At 42.3% G+C, this 16,775-nt stretch overlaps 1 protein-coding gene across 1 annotated transcript in view; it reads left to right on the forward strand.

The window, feature by feature from the left end:
- LOC126192627 (splicing factor 3B subunit 2) overlaps nt 1-16,775 on the forward strand; it is an 88,944-nt gene that overhangs the window by 35,494 nt on the left and 36,675 nt on the right. The window lies entirely within an intron of this gene.

The raw sequence follows: 16,775 nt of genomic DNA on the forward strand, positions 1-16,775 counted from the left end.
AGATAGGAGAGTAGTTTGATGGGAGAGGGGGTGGGGGTCATGGTTGGATAGTGGTACAAACTGGAAGGGTCGAGATTCTCTGATGGGGTTAGGTTAGCTTTGGTTGATAGTATTAGTAGCAAAAAGTGTTACTACTACAGTGAATCAGGAGAATATGAGCAGGTCTTTGAAGAGTCCAACATGGTTAAGCATGATTGAACTTGGGTGTGGATCTTAAGGTGAAGCCTGTCAATGGAACTGATCCATCCCATCAGAGACAGAGCCATCTGTGAAAGCAGTCATGTCATATACCAAATCTGCTGCAAATTCTGCATAGCATTTTCCAGCTGTTCACCCAAATGAAAGACCATTCTCTATCTGTGGCGGAGACCGGAGTTGCCCATCCTGTTGCAAAACACACTCCTGACCATAAAATGTTTGATTTTGATGGCTGCTTTACAACCTGTGCTGCCTGAATCCTTCCCTCCAGTGCCAGCTTTTTTTGAAGTACATAGATGAGAGTAGTTCTTGCAACACATCCTTTGTTCCCATAATTTTCCTAGTATTAATCTCCGCTAGCCCCCAGCTCCAAACCCAGCTTCACTCTGTCTGAGCACCTGATGTCACTCATCTCGCAACCACCCTTTATTCCCCACAGTCTCCCTGCACTGGCAAAACTTTCCCAGTTATGGACAGCCATACATGCAGCATGGCTCAATATTTCTGCAGGAGTTTCTGTGCCATGTTGAGTTGCTACACTGTGCTGGCCCAAAGGAGGCCTGACACAATATTAGGAGATATCCCATGACTTTTGTAACCTCAGGGTACACATGTGATCATCTCTAGTGACAATAACTGCAAACAGAACATAGCTGGCAGTGCAAGATGGAATATCCTTTCTGGATTAATCAGTCAGATTCTTATTAGGTTATTAGAGTTTTCTAAGGTTTTTAAGGTTTTAGCCAAACAGACATGTTCACACCATGTAAGTGTCAGTACTCATAAGAAGGCATTGGGAAAAATTGTAATTTATGGCCAATGTCAGTTTTATTTTTTTTTTTATTTCAATGGTAATTTTCAGTGTTATTTACTGCTGGCTGGTTTATCTTTTCATTTATTTATTTTTGTACTATTTAACTAATTTTGAATGTTACATTAAAAATGAAACTGTACCTAACATTTACATGATATTTGTTACGCCATGCATATCATATTTATTAACGTTACACTGACTTGAGAAGGAGAAAGGAAACATTTATATTATACTTCACAATTAAGAAACCAATTTTAAGACATGTACATTTTCAGCCAAACACTGCAGACTTTTTTTTTTTAAATGACTGTTGTCATGATTTCTAGATTATTTTCCCAGAGATCGTACCACCAATCTGGCAGTACTTCGCTGTAGTTAGAGAAAAGCTGCACACTGTCTGCATTGGAACACTGGATCCAAATGACATCCAGTGCCCAAACTGCTGGTTATCGACTCCTGATGCATACACAAATTAGATTATGTCAACATTATCTGATTCAATGGACATTTGCTTTTCAGCAAAATTCTGAAGAGATTTACACCCCTTCAGAGTAGCCGCACTACTGTGACCAGACTGCAGTATCCTTGCCATGTGTGCAATAATGGGGGTCAAGCTTATTTCCCTTGGGATAAAATGTGAATCTGTGACTTAAAAAGATGGGTTCATTTAGACATGTGGCCGTGAGAGCTGACAACCTTGTCTGAAAATGCAATCCAGTGGGAATCAATCCCTCCTTAATTTCTCCATGAAGCACTTACTTTTTTATGTACTTTTAAAAAATTGTATTTGTTCATCAACAAAAATTCCTTCTTCAACGTGTTTGAAATTAGTGTGAAGTGGGATATGTCAAAGACTCTAAGAAGACAGTAATATTAGTTAACTCATTCTTTCGAAAACGTGGCCTTCACAAAAATCCATTTCACTTCCTCATCCTACTGGGAATTGACATACTCTTGCCTGCATTAGACAGCTCCCATATGTCGTCACTATGGAAAAATACAACCATTTCTTCAAAATATTCTGCTATGTAAGTGGCTGTGGGTCATGAGTTCCAGTGTGTAAAAACTTGATGAGGAAAGAAATGTGCATTCCTTTCCTTCAGAAACTGCAAATAAAAATGTTTCCTCTTCCTGGTGTTCAAAAGTTCACTTTATAAATAGCTTTTCGTAGTGTTTGACTTGCTAAGTTCCTTAAAAACAGTTGGCAGTCAGATTCAGTTTGTGAGTCCAGCACTGAACTGGATTAAAAGATCATGTAAAATTTTCTTCAAAGAATCAACACATTTGTTCACTATCAATCACTATGGCCTCCATATTATCATGTTGTGTATTGTATTTCTAAAGAGCCTGTAAAATTGCACAAGTACATCGTGTTGAGATTGCATGTATACATGGAACAAAAATTTCCGCTTATTCCACACTTCAGTGATTCTCAACAATACAGTAGTCTCATTGGCTAATATCGTGACATCTGTTCCAGCTTGCTGTTCCGTCACGTCATTTTTCGTTGTATTAGAAGCTTGATAGTCTCCTTCATTGTTTTTACATGCGGAATGTTAGTATCACCTAAAAAGGAACACTTATTCTATTAGTTATTTGATTAAAAAAATTGATAATGTCCTAGTGCAGAACATAATACTTTATTAAATATTGAGTTTTAATAGCATCAAGTTTAAACTACAGTTTTACTGTTAACAAAACACTGCTCACCCTCAATGAATTCATTCATTCACTGCCGATAATTTTCATTTTTCCAGTTTGTGGAGGAGAATGTTGGCCTTTGTAAAGCTTTAAGCTGGTGCTAATTGAAGACTGCTGCTCTTTTGCAAACAGAACAGAATTTCTTCATTTAAAAAGTGTCTTTACACTCTCATGAAATTCTGCTAATGCAAGGTTGTTTTTTTTTAAAAGCTTCAGTTTCAAATTCCTGTATCCTGTCATCAGCAGTCACTACTGGATTTGGCACTTTTACAGTCAGCACTGAGTTGCATTTATAATACAATGAATATAGGGCAGAGTTTGTTTTCACTCAAGATTTTACAAGAATTTTGGAGAAAACATTAATAGTGCTGCTGTGCTGCAAACTGGGGCCAGTCATGTGAAACAGTTATATGACCAAAAGACGTTCAGCGAGACAACTTGCTATTCGATAAATAGTTGTATAGATTTTTGAATGCAGTAACTGTTCCAACAAATTTTGAAAACAATACCAAACAATTGTGGTGATATTAAATAACATGTTTGTAAGTTATATGCATTACAAGGTGAATTTATACTATGACAAATACATATAGTGTGATTTTAACTAGTTGGCACCTGACATTTGAGATCCGTCATGTCAAAAATGTGTTCTTATTTTTAGTTAGGGGCAGAGTTAACATTAATTTTTTTGAAATGTATGAAATTTTCCCATTTGTAAACAGCTTCAGACTTACAACACCAGATCTCAAAAACTATTTAACTCTCAACAATACTTTCCTTTTCATTGATTACCAAAATACTTCACTTTTCAAAGTTGCATATTGCATTTCTTCTCCTATACACAAGCTTATGAAAATAACATTTTTGTCCATTTGTGTCAATATGTAACTCTTTAACAGGTAAGAAGTTTAAAAAACTGTCCCTTACAAAAATACTGCAAAAATTCTGAGTCACATATGGTATCTTTGTTGGTACACTTCTAAGCATGCGAAAAATCATTTCCTAATTTTAATTATTGCTAGTGTTACTTTGGTTACTGAAATAAGAGAGATTTTTGCATCCAGAAAAATTTCCTTCTTGTCACTGTGTATCTCAGAAACTATTATGCTAATTGAAAAAATGTCTTGGTGTTTACACGAAATGAAATGCACTTATAATACTGTCTTAACTTACCATTAGAACATGATGGCAGCTGGCTGAACAGTTTCTACATCTACATTTATACTCCGCAAGCCACCCAACGGTGTGAACGGTGTGTGGCGGAGGGCACTTTACATGCCACTGCATTACCTCCCTTTCCTGTTCCAGTCACGTATGGTTCGCGGGAAGAACGACTGCCGGAAAGCCTCCGTGCGTGCTCGAATCTCTCTAATTTTACACTCATGATCTCCTCGGGAGGTATAAGTAGGGGGAAGCAATATATTCTATGCCTCATCCAGGAACGCACCCTCTTGAAACCTGGACAGCAAGCTACACCGCGATGCAGAGCGCCTCTCTTGCAGAGTCTGCCACTTGAGTTTGCTAAACATCTCCCTTAAGGCCTGGCCAGACAGATTCCAGCCTGGCCGTCCGGCCTGTGGCCTTGAACCGCAGCGGGCAGGCCCCACTGTTGAATTGCGGCGGTCACACAGAGTGCGGCTCTGACGCACCGGCCGCCGCTGGGTTGTCACAGATTACAGATTCGCCGCAAGCCGGACCGGCTACTTGCCTCTGTTGGTGCGCATCATGGACACAGAAAGACTTATAGAGGAGGTGAGAGAATACAACTTTTTGTATGATACACGCGATCCTGATTACAAGAACATTCTGAAGAAGACTGAAGCTTGGAGGGATATAGCTGCTAAACTGGATCAAAATGGTAGCTGTAGAACAGTCCATATTGCCTGGCACATTTCTTTCACAATTTCTGAGACTGTTGAACGTCCTAACCGAAAAGAAAAAGCTATGGTCTGGTGACAGTCGCCTGTAGCCAAGTATCTGGAAAAGATTAAAATAAATTATGCTGGTGGAACAAATAGATAAGTTAACAACTAAAGATATGTTTGTTTAAATTCAGTGACAATGTTATGAATACAATGAAACAAAACAATCTATTTAGTAGAAAGTTCTCTCTAGAGGGGCATACGGAAGTAGATGTTACTATTGTTTGCTGTATTTGTAAACACTGCAGATCAATTTATCACTCCACTCGTAACTACATTGTGGGATAGCACTTTTTTCCACCGAACCTTTCATATGATACAGCGAAACTGAAATGGAATAATCTATATGACTTCTGTATGAAGCACAAAGAGGACACAAATGGTAAACTTACCTCAAACAAATGGCTAGTCTTTGCCTTGTATCAATAGGCTTTCTCCAATTCGTTGTGCACTTCTCAGTGCTCCCTTTATCAGGAGATGCAGTTCCTCGAAACATTCTCGCGATATACGAACATATTTGATGAACCTATCTTCGTCAGACTCTAGTTCAATACACAGACGATGGTATTCTCCTAAGCTTTCTCTCTTGCTGTTAATGTTGTGCACCCAACATCTCCTTGGTGCCATTTCGTATGGCTAATGCGAGGAGCAGTTCTTCCTTGTCCAAGCTACTCATTTCCGGAAGAAGAAGAAGAAGAAGAACTTGCACAAAGATAACATGTCCCACGAGAAGCTTCCAAATCGTCTAATGCCAAGACAATCGAGCTACGCATGCAAGCTCAGTAATGGGGTTCGGCCCCTTCCACAGTGTAACAGCTGACGCACCAAGAGTCGCTGCGGCCGGCCGGCCAGCCGTTGCCTGTGTGGCGTCCCTGGCCGCTGACGGGCCCGGCAACCCACTGCGCCATCAGTCGCAGCGGCAGGCCGGATTCTGTCTGGCCAGGCTTTTAGTCTCACAAGAAGAAAGAGAAATTTATCGAAATAAATTCACAAAAACAAGAATTATTGGAAGTGAGAGGTTCATTAAAGTACACTATACACAAATTGACAGTGGGGAGGAACACTTAATTCAGAGTCAGTGGAACTATTGATTTGACTGCTTGTAGTGTCAGATATAATCAAGTCTCAATGCACTCTTGTAATACACCTTCAGTAGCCAATGCTTCCTGTACCATGTGTTTCATATGGTTCACTACCTTTTGCCAGTCTGGTGTCACTGTGTCAACTACCTCCTTCAAAAGGCATTCCACTTCAGTTAATGTAATATCTTTATTTACTGTGGTGATATATCATTTGGCTTGTGACTAAATGAGTTATGTTGTGTTGAAATGACAGTGGCAGGAAGGCAGTCTGAGTACTTCATGCCTGTATCTTTTGCCATTTCATTCATAAGGCAAGCTGGATGCATTGTGTTGTGGTTGTGACATAACTTCTAACATTCTACCCTTTTCAAGCTACTGTCAAATCGTATCTTACACATCTCTACCCAGCAAAAATGCCTGTGTTCCTCGTTGCCGTTGTGGGCAGCTATCTTGTATAACTCAGCATAAATATGAGAGTTGCAGACAGGCACAAGAAGAAGATTGTCACATATACACTGGTCAGCCAGAACATTATGACCACTGACCTACTATTGACATAAACCTGTCCAGGCAGTAGCAGCATCACTTGGTGAGGAATGACTGATAGACACATGCCCGGTGCATGCAGTGTCAGTGAGTGTGCTGTCAGTGTGTAGAGTGGGGGAGGTGTGCGATCTACTAGAGTTTGACTGAAGGTATATTGTGATGGCCCAGAGGCCCGTCATGAGCATTTCAGAAACAGCACAACTTGTCTGGTGTTTGAGGAACGCTGTGGTGAATGTCTTTGATACGTCGTGAAACCAAGGTGATACCACATCCAGAGGTCGTGGGTTTGGGTGGCCACCCAACATTATAGATGTTGGATGTTGTACGCTGGGCAGACTGGTAAAACAGGACAGGTGGCAAACTATGCTGCATCTAACACCAGACTTTAATGCTGAGCAGAGTACAAGTGTCTGAACACTCAGCTCACTGAATGCTGCTCCCCCCAGGGGTCTCATCACTCTTTAATGGGTTCATGCTTGGCTACCATAGGGTCCCAATCTTTGTAGCATCTTTTGCCTTCTCTGCTGCATGTCTATCATCTTCCTATGCTTTTTCCCCTCCCTTGAGGAACATGTCTGAAGTGTTTATGGGAATGTCTCCCACTATCCGTAGCTAACATACGAACAGTCTCACCACTGTTTTTCGTTCCTTTTTTCCTTTCTTCATTGAACTTCTCCTATCCTTCCTCCGCTTCAGCATTTGAGGCTCCTCTTTTTATCTTGTTCCTCCCTGAACACTCCTGAAGGTTGGCCCATGCATCTGATGCATAACAGCTGACTCAGTAACACATAATTCCCAACCCCTGGCTGATAGGTAGGGTTCACATGTAACCCCTGGTACAGGCCAGGCCTGGGGGGGGGGGGGGGGTGAGAGATTGCCTGAGCTGCTACTCCCAAATTGCCGCTCTGTCAGGTGTGACCTGAGGTGTGAACAATCACCTAAGGGGGGGGTGCACCTTGTGAAGGGGGCCTCCATGTTGGAAGGAGCGCATCATCGGAGGTGCTGGAAACCATGGGGGATTTCCTCACAATGAGGCAATCATTATCTTTGCAGTCCACATTGACCAAACGTAAACGGAATGAAGCTCCCGATTCAAAGACCCTCCCAGCTGCACTATGTTCCTTGTGGTTCCTCGTAGTTTCACATACTGAAGATGGTCAGTCCTTCGCAATGGTATATCTGTTTGTTATTCAGAAAAGTGTTGATGCAATTGCTGACCCTGTGAAATCCTGCTCTCGTTTATGGAATGGCACTTTGCTTTTGGAGAATACTTCTGATTCTCAAACACAACAACTGCTTGCCACTTCGCTTCTCCACGGCTGTCTTGTCCGTGGTGTTATTTACACTAGGCTGCTTGATGGTCTGACCAAGGCTGAAATCCAAACATACCTCTCTGATCAGGGTGTCCTGCAGTCCATGAAGTAATGAAAAAGGTAGATGCCTCGTTAGTGCCCACACACACACTCTTTTTCTCACCTTTGATTGAATAGTTCTTCCGTTCAAGATCAAAACATTCTATGAAGTTATCACAGTCAGACCATACATTCCGAACCCGATGCACTGCTACAAGTGGTATCGTTTCAAGCACACTCACATGTCTTGTCGACACCTGGCCAAATGTGTAACTTGTGGTAAGGATGTGCACGTGGGTGAATGTCCGCCTCCTTCCTGCTGTATCAACTGCAATGGCGACCATGCTGCTGCCTCTGGAGATTGTCCCGTGTATCTTTATGAGTGGGCCGTGCAGGAGATCCGGGTAAAGGAAAAAGTGCCTTACCTGGTTACTCGCAAGTTATCGGCTCATTAAAAACCCTGCATTCTACCATCTGGCACTTATAGTACTGTTCTTGCTACATCTTGCTCCATGAAGGACATGGCCATGCAGACATGTGACCTCAAATTCTGCTCTGAGGTTGTGAAGTCGCCCAGTATCATGGTAGCTTCACCTTCCCCTCGTCCAGCTGTGCAACAAGCTATCAAACTCTCACCACATGGAGCAAAGTCACCAGCTACACAACCTGCAGGCCGGAAAGGACAGAAGGAATACTCTGTGAAGACTTCCTATGTCCCTCCAGTCAACCAACACCTGACTCTTCCTCTGCTAACCGGAAAGGCTCGAAGAAGTCCAACAAAGGCAAATGTTCTTCTCCTTCACCGATCCGAAGATCTCCTTTGATAGTGTCGCCACATGATACCCTCGCCCAGCCGGCCTCCATGTCACCGGTGCGCATGACCAACCGTTTTTCTGCAGAAGAAAGCTGACGCTTCTGTGGAATTCATGGAGCAGGATCCTCCTGCCTCTTTGCCCTGCAGCAGCGAGTCTTCGGAGGCTGGTGCTCAGCAGCCACCGAGGTGACACCTCTTCATTTTTTCCTCATCATGGCTCTCCTGCAATGGAACGTTCACAGCCTTCAATCCAACAAAGAATATTTACGGCTGGTTTTAGAATCACAGTATCCACTTTTACTTTGCTTTCAGGCAGAAAAATTGTGTCCTCACGACTGCTTTGAGCTCTTGCATTTCTTCCCGGTCTGTTTTGACCTTCCACCCCCCTGAGGTCAGCATTCCATCTCATAGGGGAGTCATGGTGCTCATATGCGATGATGTTCATAGTCAACCCATCTCCCTGACTACCCGTCCCCAAGCTGTTGCAGTTCGCCTTTTCCTTCCTCACTTGACCTTCATCATACCCATATCTAAACCCGGTAAGAACAAACACCTTCCTTCTAGCTGCAGCCCAATTTCTCTCACGAGGCATGTTTGCAAGGTGATGGAATGTATGTTTCATGCCCCGCTGGTATGGTGGCTTGAGTCACACAATTTACTAACCACTGCATAGTGTAGATTTCAAGTGCGCCATTCTGCAGTTGACCATCTCGTCACTTAGTCCACCCATGTCACGAATGGTTTTCTGTGGAAATTCCAGACTGGGTGTGTTTTTCGATTTTGTGAAAGCCTACACCACCTGCTGGAGGAACTGGTATCCTTCATTATCTCTACATGTGGGGCTTCTGTGACCACCTGCCTCGTTTCCCTGAGGAATTTTTAAAAGACGAAGTTTCCGAAATACATGTGGGTTGTGCCTTGTCGGACACCTTTATCCAGGAAAATGGTGTGCCTCAGGGTTCCATCCTGAGTGTCGTCCTCTTTGCTATTGCCATTAACCCTATAATGGTCTGTCTCATGCCATTCATCTCCGGCTACTTTTTCACTGATGATTTTGCCGCAGCCTCATTGAGTGGCCTGTCTCATTGAATGGCATCTTCAGCAAAGTCTCGATTGTATTTACTCCTGGATCATTGACAATGACTTTCGTTTTTCCTCTAACAAAACCATTTGTATGAATTTCTGGTGGCGAACTGATTTCTTCCTCTATCTTTACCTCCTTGGCCTGTTGCTCTTCTATTCGTTGAAACTATGAAATTCCTAGGGCTCATATTCGATAAGAAACTTTCTTGGTCCTCCCACATGTCAATACCTGGCAGCCCACTGTACGCGGTCCCTCATGTCCTACGTGTTCTCAGTGGTTCTTCCTGGGTTGCAGATTGAACCACCCTCCTCCATTTGTACCGGTCCCTTGTCTATTCAAGACTAGACCATGGGTGTATCGTTTATACATCTGCACGTCCATCCCTTGTACGCTGTCTCAATACTACCCATCATCGTGGCACCTGTTTGGCCACTGGTACCTTTTACACTAGCCCGATTGAGAGTCAGTAGGCAGAAGGTGCCGAACTACCTCTGCCCTATCGCCATGACTTTCTCCTCAGCAGATACGCATGCCGTTTGTGTGCCATGCGTGGAAATCCATCCTATGCTGCCTCCTTCGATGCCAGTATGGGCCACATCCCTCTTCTCCATTACCTCCTGGAATTTGCTTTCAGATCTTGCTGCAGCAGATTAACTTCACACTTCCTGCATCTTTTCCAGTGGGTGTGAACCCTTCACCCATGTTCTTGACCTCCATTTGCTCCCTAAGGATACTACTCCAGCCTTGCTCTGTTGCCTTCGCATGGAACTTCATGGTAGTAGCTTTGTGTACACCGATGGCTCTCGGACGACTGTGTTGTTGGGTGTGCCTTCGTCATTGATGCCGACATTTTATGGTATTGACTTCCGGCACACTGCTCAGTATTTACAGCAGAGCTTTTCACACTGTATCAGGCTACGGAGTACATCCAGCGACACAGGCTACTCAATTGTGTCATCCGCGCAGACACTCTCAGCACCCTTCAACGCTGCCTCTGTGCATCCCTTAGTGCAACATGTTCAGGAAAACTGTCACTTGCTCACTCTTGGTGGAGCCACTGTGATGTTTTTGTGGGTTCCCGGTCATGTCGGTCCGACAGGAAACGAGGCTGCTGGCGTTGCTGCCAAGGCTGCAGTCCTCGTACCTAAGTTCCATAGTTCGTATATTCACTCTGATGATCTCTGTGTTGCCGTCTGTCAGGAAGTGGTGTCACTTTTTCACCACAACTGGTCCTCACTTCATGGGAATAAACTCCAGTTTATTAAGCTTGGATGATCTCCACTCGGCCTTCCTGCTGTGAGGAGGTCATTTTAACTAGGTTCCCTATTGGGCACTGCCTTTTTAGCCATTGCCATTTGTTAAGTGGTGCTCCCCAACCACTTTGTGCACATTGTGCCCAACTTTTAACTGTCTGACATTTCCTAATGGAATGTCCCTTTTTAACTGTTTACATTCCCGTTTGGGTGTGCCGTCTATGTTATTGGCTGTTATAGTGAATGAATCATGGACTGTCAACTGCATTTTACTTTTTATCCCTCGTAGCAATATGGCAAAGACCATTTAATTTTTAGTTCTTGACCTCCATTTCTCTATTGCATATTTTATAGACCTTCCTCCATGTCCCTGTTTTTATCTGTTTCATCTTCTATCAATTGGGATTGACATATAGTCATTTTTAACTCCTCTCACTGTCTTTGTGTTCCACAGTTTGACATGGGTGTGTATGAACGTAGTTGTTTTTGTGCCCTAAAACAAAACAAACACTCCTAACGATGGGCCTCCACAGGCAATGACCCTTGCATCTGTCATTGTTAACACCATGACATTCGGTAACTATAGCTGAAATGGGCACATGAACATAGGCACTGGACACTGGCGCAGTGGCAGAGTGTTGCCTAGTCTGATGAATCTCGACACCTCCTTCATCATGCTGATGGGAGGGTGCGAATCTGTTGCGTTCCAGGGGAACAGCTGCTTGACATCAGTGCTGGCGGAGGCTCCATTATGTTCTGGGAACCTTCAGGTGGGCATCCATGGGTCCAGTGAGTTCGTGCAAGGATGGCCGAGGGCATTGCCATTTTTCAACAAGATAATGCACCATGTCTTAAGACCAGGAGTGTGATGGTGCGAGTAACCAAGTGGCAAGTTCCAATTGATGTGCTGGCCCCCCATCTGACCTGACCTGAACCCAGTCAAACACATCTGGGATGTGACTGAACGTGTTATCAGAGCTCATTGCCCTACCCTGCAGAATTTATGGGAATTAGGTGACTTGTATGCGCAGATTTGGTGGGCCAGTTCCCTTCAGTAACCTACCAAGGTCTCACTGGTTCCATGCCATGATGCTTCATCATTGTTATCTGTGCCACAGGTGGATATACCAGCTGTTAAATAGGTGGTCATAATGTTCTGCCTGATCAGTGTAAGCCTTTGGGAAGTGCGGCTGGAGATAGCGGTCATGTTGTGTGTGAGACATCTGCTTGCTTGTGTGAATGTGTGTGCATTTTTCTTTTCTGAAGAAGGCATTGGCTGAAAATTTATATGTAACTGTCTTTTCATTGTGCCTGTCTACAATTCAATGTGTCATCTTCACGATGAGTAGCAATCTGTCCTTTCCATAATATTGTTGATCCTGTTTTGTATAACGGAATGATATGGAGTAATTGGATAGATAAAAGGCCTACTCACCAAGTGGTGCCAGGAGAACACACATATAAAAGGTATCAAAGCTTGCAAGCTTTTGGAGACAGTGGCTCCTACTTCTGGCAGAAGGTTGAAGGGGAAGGAAGAGGAGTGAAGGAAAAGGGACTGGTGACTGTTAGGAAAAGGGGTAGACTTCAGAAAAGTTACCCAGAACCCTGACTCAGGTGCGACTTACCAAATGGGATGAGAAGGAAAGACTGATTGTTGGGGACTGCACCAGATGAGATACAGTTTTCTGAACTTCACCTCTTTTCCTGAAACTCACCAGTACTTTTCCTTCACCCCTCTTCCTTCCCCTTCAACCCTTCTTCCTGAAGTAGGAGCAACTGGCTCCGAAAGCTTGCAAACATGTGTTCTCCTGCCACCGCTTGGTGAGTAAATTTTTTATCCATCACATTACATAATATTTTGAAAAATTAATTTGTTTCATTGATGACACAGCATGTTACCCATAACAGTTATAGAGTTTTTCATTAAGTTTTCAAACCTTTTCATAAAAGTGTTGTGGTTCATCTCTTCATAGTAATCAGAGATTTTATTTGAACTGAATGACAGCAGACCAGACAGTTGGGCTTGCTGGTCTAGCGGTAAAGTGCTTGGCTGGCAACCAAGAGGTTGCGGGATTGAATCCCAGCCAGACCTTGGATCTGTCAGTTTGCATTTTAACTTAGCCTTCACCTCCCAATGATGTGAGGAGTTGCCAGAAATAAGATGTAGTTCAGATTCCACGTTAAACTCTGGACCCCTTTCTTTGTTTGGATAACTGGAGTAGATTAGTGATAGGCAAGTGTCTAAAGTGACATCAAATTGAAAGACTTGCCCCAGGCCAGTGAGCCACATAAAATTTATTTATTTTACAGCAGCTTTTGGAATTTCTAGCATGTACTACAATTACTCTCTTACGTCTGCTAATTGTGGCTGCCATACTACCACTGTGATATCATCTGTGTAACCTTTTTTAATCTGTGTCCCATGTTCTCCCACTTTTCATCAATCTGAACAGTATCCTCCTTATTTGTTCCTATTAATTCTCTAAGAAAATGGTAGCGCCTAACAGATATAAGTTATATCTTGGTATTCCATTAGTTACTTGTGAGCACAAGTAGATTTATAGCGAAATCCTAAATTTTTCTCAACTCGTAACAAGGGTGGCATATAGCTTTTCTAGTGTCAAATGCACCTTTCACAAATTATTTGTGTATGTTTCACTAAAAATAACAGCGACCTGGAAAGAGTAGAGTTTTGTGGATTACCTCTCAGGGTGTCTGTTCTTGCCAAGTGTCACCAGTTTAGATTTGCACGCGAAGCTAAGTCACACAGATCTCTTACTGCAGAGGCTCACTGAGGACAGGCCCTGCACAGAGCTTTAGCTGGTGTATTAGAAGTGGCAACACGGAGGGAGCCGACAGTGCCAGGCTCCCGCCTGGTGTATTGGTGGTGGGAGCAGTCCAGCCCAATATCTGTCAAGTGACAACTACTTTCAGTCAGACAAGCAATTCTGAAATGTTTCAGCTAAATGAAATTTAAATCATGTAATGAATTTAGACATTCGTAATAGTACTTTTGTTGTAAATTATGCATTAGAGGTAGTGAAACACTGCATTCAACCATGACTAACACAGTGCTATTGTGCACAGTATTGTTTAGTTGCTAATGCTCACTGTGACTGGATACAAAACACCTCCAGTCCATTTCTTAATGTGGAAAGGAACTGTTACTTTAATCTGTGTTGAACCACGATCAGCCATGATGAATAAGTATCTAATTTCAACATTAAATAGCTATTGGTTGTCACTGCTGGCCTCAGATTTATGGCATTTTCTACCTGGGAATGTGGAAAACTGCCGTTTTCCATGACATTAAAAACCCACTGACTTCGCATTACGTCTCTAAGATTCAAAAATTTCAAACTATTTCATAACAAACAGCTGATTTCATGTTGTTTGTTGTGTTATGTTTAGACAAATTTTCCTCTCCCTAACAAGGTAACAACTTCAGTGGAATGATTTATGGATAGCCAAATATGGACACGGTTGTCGCCAATTGTCACTTTACACAGAATGATGAGTCCAGCCTAGCCTCAGTGGCTAGAGAGAGTGGTCATGTGTATGAGTTGTGCTTGTGCCTTTGTGTGTGTGTGTGTGTGTTCTATTTTAGAAGAAGGCTTTTTGGCGGAAGCTCAAATACATAGCAGTCCTTTTGTTGTGCCTGTCTGCGACTCTACATCTCCTCTATATGGAGAGTAGCAGTTCAAACTTTTCATAATATTGTCATTATTCTATCACAGATTTTCTGTTTTACAATATAATAATTTTATTATAATGCCCTAGTCAGATATTTTTATTAAAGTGCAGCTATTTATTTCTTTGCTAAATTGTTAATATATTCAGTTTGGTTTTCAAATTATTCATTTATTGCAAATTTCTTTTGATTGAATGCAAATTATTTCCTGCTAGATTTACAGAATAAAATAATGTGATTGAAATAAAATACATTCAGTGTCTCAGAATTTTCTTCCAATGATATCTACAAGAGTCATTCAAAAAGGAATGAACTGGAGGTTGCAAAATGAACACAGCTGAAGGGATCCTAATGCCATTTCCTATGGAAGAAGGTGTAGTCCCGATCAGTGCACTGAGGTCCCAAAGTAACCACTAAGAGGACATGCACATGCATCCATGTGCCCATTACACTTAGTCATTCTGAAAATGATGAATTGAGGTTTTAAAAGAAGAGCAAAGGGGCGTGGTACATTTCGTGACAGTGGAAGGAGTGTGGAGATGGAAATTCATTGAAGAATGGCACAAGTGTCAGGAGCACACTGCACATCCATTGCAATTTCAGTGCAGAATCGGACCTCTGCAGCTGCCATCATAACATGCAGGTCTTCAGTAATGAGGGCATCCACCTGCTGGACAATGTTATTGACAATAAATGTGGCGTTCCAGATCATATGTGTTGATCCAACGATCAACCCTTCATTGAGTTGCTTATGCCGCGCCTTGACTCTTGTACGGACATGCAGTACACTTTGTACACGTTCTGATCTTTGATGAATTTCCCGTTCCATGTACTTCTCCCACTATATTCCACACTGCACACCCTGATTCTTCTTTTGAAGCCTCCATGTCTCCATTTTCATCAGAACTGAATGCAATGAATGGTTGTTTCATTAGGTGGGTGGGCTTGCATCTGTTCCTCTGGTGGAGGGTTTTGGGCTTCAGCATTCTTGTAGGGACCGTATGTTCTTCTGTAAGCAGTAGCATCATGATCCTTTCAGTGGTTCTCATTTTATAACCTCTGGTTCCTCTCTTTTTGAGTGTCCCTTTTTTATTTATTATTTCAACAAAGTGCACTGAGGCCTCTCAGCAAGGTGGCTACCAACATGCAGTCGCTGCCTGTCGTGTAATATTTTGCTATGACAGGCACTGCAAAGATCCATGTCAAATGAAAAAGACAATACTGCATCGACACAATTCCCATTAACTCTATGTGAAACAAATATTTCTGTGAATATATTAAAATATAAAAAAAAAATATCTAAACTCAAGTTGGAAAAAACAGCATTGTTAGTGGCAGTGTTTGTGACACTATAGACTATCTCTCTTGTGGTATTGGACACTCCAAATCCAGTTATTAATTAGTGTTCACCCTTATCACACTGAAAGAAGCTATATATGGTAACTTTCTTGGTGTACTCCCTCTTGTGGTCAGTTTACTTCTTCCTCCAAAATTCTCACATTACCAGTGATCAGACGTCCTAATAGCCATATAACTTTTTTTTAATTTCTGCGTTATGCTTGAAACATTTTCTTTGCCAGGATCGTCATCAGTATTTTTACATCCTGAGCCCGAGACTTGTTGATGCTTTACAACCTTTCAGATTTTCCAGTATGTGGGCTTGGCTTCATGTCCAACATGTGACTTGGAGAACCAGGTAATTTTAATTAAAGGTTTTCTTCTCTAGCCTTTGGTGACACACACCTGGCTTCAAGTTGCTAGTTTTGGCCCACTTTAAGTATTTTATTCCCAGGTGTCCACCATGCCTCTAATTACTACCTGGGAGACATCCAGTGGGAGACTAGCACTCCATACTGGAGACAGTTACAAGGAAACTGATTTACTGCTTAAGAATCTGTTGTTTGTATCCACAGAAGATGTTCATAGCATAAGATAAACTAAGACTGGAAGAACATTAATTTGATATACCCTTATAAGGTGAAAATAGGTCCAACTAAAATACCAAATTCTACCTTTTGCCTACTCATTTGTTCTCTTTGTGCTTGTTCTTTTTGTTTCAAATGGGCCGATTTCTTTATTGCCAGACATGCTCTTACATTTTGTCTTTTAGTTTACCACCTGGCAAACAAAGATAATGCGGTGTTTCTCATCGCTTCTTTGTTTTTTCATTTATTTTAATATAATAAAGTGGAGTGAGGATACCATCTACTCCTGGTTGTGGCTGTCTACTAACAGACCATGGTGAGTAGCATTACAATACTCCACTTCACTTGAAGAGGATGATACCATGTTGTCACAGTCTTGTAAACTCTATATGA

This window comes from Schistocerca nitens, chromosome 1 (genome assembly GCF_023898315.1).
Source record: "Schistocerca nitens isolate TAMUIC-IGC-003100 chromosome 1, iqSchNite1.1, whole genome shotgun sequence".
Classification (NCBI taxonomy): domain Eukaryota; kingdom Metazoa; phylum Arthropoda; class Insecta; order Orthoptera; family Acrididae; genus Schistocerca; species Schistocerca nitens.